Source organism: Cynara cardunculus (genome assembly GCF_001531365.2).
Source record: "Cynara cardunculus var. scolymus isolate 2C chromosome LG 1, CcrdV1, whole genome shotgun sequence".
In the NCBI taxonomy this organism is placed as follows: domain Eukaryota; kingdom Viridiplantae; phylum Streptophyta; class Magnoliopsida; order Asterales; family Asteraceae; genus Cynara; species Cynara cardunculus.
Window position 1 is genome coordinate 43,211,712 of NC_037528.1, and position 3,723 is coordinate 43,215,434.

Sequence of the window (3,723 nt, forward strand, 5' to 3'; positions counted from 1 at the left end):
CCCAGTCAGTAGATTGTTTTCATGTAAACTTGATCCCAACAATCTGTGTTTTATGACGCACTTGGGAAAGAGTGATATATACCAAGATACTTATATTGTCAACAAACGTTCACCATTGGCTGTTAAGAAGTGTCGATGATGTGGTTTCCAGTAATTGCTAGATAGAATGTCAGGATATAGTATCGAAACTGAGGATCCTGTATCAAAGAATACAATAACTGGGTTGGGTTTGGCGTATGTGGAAGTAAGGAGGTGAACTTTTACTAGTGGTGCTGGTTGTGCTCTTTGTAGGATAGTATCTGAGGGGTTTTGGGGGTTTGAGTAGGGAGAGAAATGTGAGGAAGTGGAAGAGGGTTTGCCATAAATACCCCGATATCATAATATCTTTTCGAATAGTCTGAATCTGAGTTGTATTCTTTATATGATGACGAATCAGAATAGGCAATTGTGCATATCATATGATCAACTGGTTCGTCGTCAAGGGAATATAGAGATTCAAGATCAGAAAGATCGACCGTTTCAATCTTACTGAGTGTTTGAATTAGTGCTTGAGACTTGTTCTTGTCTTTACAATCCTTGGCGGAATGTCCCTTTCTGTGGCAGATGTAACATCTGTCAGTGGTTTTTCCTCGTTGTGATTTATTCCTCATGAATTTCCACTTTTTTCTTCGAGAGAACGACTTTCTCCCTTTCAATGAGTTATGGGTGCTTGATCTTCTGAACTTTTTGTAATGAGACTTTTTCCCTTTGTGAGAACAATCACAATTGGATTTGTCTTTGCACTTTATTTGGAGCTACCTTTCGTCATAGGCTACTCCAAGTCGCTTACTCATTCTTTTTCAATGTCTATCAAAAAAAAATTTGGTTGCAGAGTTTGGTGAGTGCGTTGAGTATCAATTGATAAAGCCCACCAAGTGAGGTTTATGGGATTGAGATTCGTATAAACTCTTGTTTACCTCATTTGCAAGCGACTCTTGGAAGGAGTTTATGAAGACTTGTTTGAGATTCGTATCATCGACACTATTAAGGCAATAGAACCTTTTTGACATCCGATCAAAATGCCTTTCAAGGTCCTTTTTCATGAACGAGCAGGACTTCATTTTCAAGAATTCATCTCTTGCTTTGTTTGTGTGCTCGACAGGATTGTTGATAAATTCAATATAGATTATATTCATGAACTCTTCAAGAGAATGTGAATGCTGGATCTAGATTTGTTTGTATTCTCCAAGGCTCATGTACCAATCCCGTAGGTGGACTTGAGTTTTGATTAGGAATCTCTTAATTACTATGTCAATGTCTTATAATTGAAGTTATGCTGAATACCAACTTAACATCTCTATGCTTTTGTCTCGCCATTGGGACGGTGGGATATCATCAAAGGTGAATTGTAGTTTGGAGTCACCTTTTGGAGTCTTAGCTCCTCTGGGTGGTGTCGTTGTGGAGGTGGCATCTTTTAGGCCATAATCACCATCCGAATCATTTTGTATAGTGGATTTTGGTTCCATCATGAACATATGTTTAAAGGCTTCAGTGGGATCAAAAGCTTCTTCTTCATGTGGTGCAGGGTTGATAACTGGGGAGTATTTTTTCTTCCACTAATGCTTGGTTCATTGTTGAGTATTTTCAAAAGGGCTTAGTGGGGGAAACTCGGCCTGATATTCAGATGATGATGTTGTTGGGGTAATGACACATCATTATTTCTGGACTCACTTCTGGGGACCATTAGGGAGTGGGTTATGACAAGTCTCGCAGGTTGTAAGCGTCGTATGTAAGGAAGGATCATTAAGTGGCATGTTGAAATTAGGATAGAAAGTCAAATTCTCTTCCCAGAAAAAAACCCAACATCTTCCCTACTGTCCACATGGTTGAGCCCATTCAACCCTCAAAACCAATAAAATGTTGCTGGTATGACGTCTGCCATTGTCAGGAGTGCCTAGACGAAGTGTACTGAGTTGAGTATGATAAGGACATTCCAAAAAAGAAGGGAAAAAAGATATGAAGTAGGAGATTCTACTGTAGGACCTCTTGGTGAACCATCAGGAAAGTTCGACTATTATGTTTTTTATGGAGATTCTCCAATTACAACATGCGAGACTTGTCATAACCCACTCTCTAATGGTCCCTAGAAACGAACCCAGAAAGAATGTTGTCTCATTACCCCAACAACATCATCTTAATATCAAGCTGAATTTCCCTCACTAAGCCTTTTGAAAATACTCAACAACGAACCAAGCATGAGTGGAAGATAAAATCACCCATAACCATAAGCGCTACAGGGATCTCTAGTTCCGTCACTACTATTGAAGTCACCCTCAACTGGCAAAGTGAAAATGCTTTCGTTCAGAACCAAGTCCTAAGAACCATCCTAGCTTAACAAACGAAATCCATGAAGACACAGAAAACCCTTACTACAAGAGTTTAATCTCTTGAGGGAATGATCAACAAGATCAGAATCAAGATGCAAGAGCTTCATAATGAACTACTCTAATTAGTTCGTGCCATTCTTCCTTCCCAACTATAGACCACTCTCGCACAAAAGGAATCAAAAATGAAGTTTCTTAAAAACCAACTTGTTGATCTTGAAATACCGCACAAACAACAAAGGATATCAACATTCGTTGATGATCCATGGAGATTACCCTCCACATCGTTTGTTAGAACATCTTTTGACCTACAACCACTACCTCCATCACCACCTCGACAAAGCTCTCCATCTCTATCGTTATGGTCCTCAGAAAAACAAAAACTGAAGGCCAAAGCCTCCCGATTCTCCGTAGGATCATCTCAAGCTCCAGGAAGGACAGTGGTAGCCTCGACCACATAGCCTATGCCTGATGATACTTCAATGACGGCCTCCTCGACGCTCCCAAATGTTTTCCTGATAGATCAACCAAACCCCATTTCTTCATTCCTTAAATCATTAGCCCAATGTCAAAAGTACCCAGATTCTGTAGTTGTTGCCCCAGTTATCAACCCGGCACCACATGAAGAAGATGCGTTTGATCCCACTGAAGCCTTTGAACATTTGTTCATGATGGAACCAAAATCCACTATACAAAATGATTCGGATGGTGATTATGGCCCAGAAGATGCCGCCTCCAGAACGACACAACCCATAGGAGCCAAGACTCCAAAAGGTGACTCCAAACTACAATTCACCTTTGATGATATCCCACCGTCCCAATGACGAGACAGAAGCATAAAGATGTTAAGCTGGTGTTCTGCAGAACTTCAATTATATGACATTGACATAATAATAAAGAGATTCCTAACCAAGACTCAAGGACGCCTCCGGGATTGGTACATGAGCCTTTGAGAATACATACAGATCCAGATCCAACAATCACATTCTCCTGAAGAGTTGATGCATATAATCTATACTGAATTCATTGGCAATCTTGTCGAACACCCAACCCAAGCAAGAGATGAATTCTTAAAAATGAAGTGTTCCTCGTTTATGAAAAGGGATCTTGAAAGGCATTATGATCGAATGTCAAAAAGGTTCTATGATGCGAACCAGTCACAGGCAGCCCAACAGCAGCCAGCCCAACTTCCATCCAGGCCCAAGCGAATTCCCAAGAAGCCCAGCAGATTACTTGACTGAAGATATCACCAACGGTTGCTGAACAATTCTCCCACCTTTCCTGGTTTCCCTCATGCATGCACGTAGAAGTAGGAAGCATTAATTAAGTGGTTTAACCACATTTCCATGTTCTGCATTAG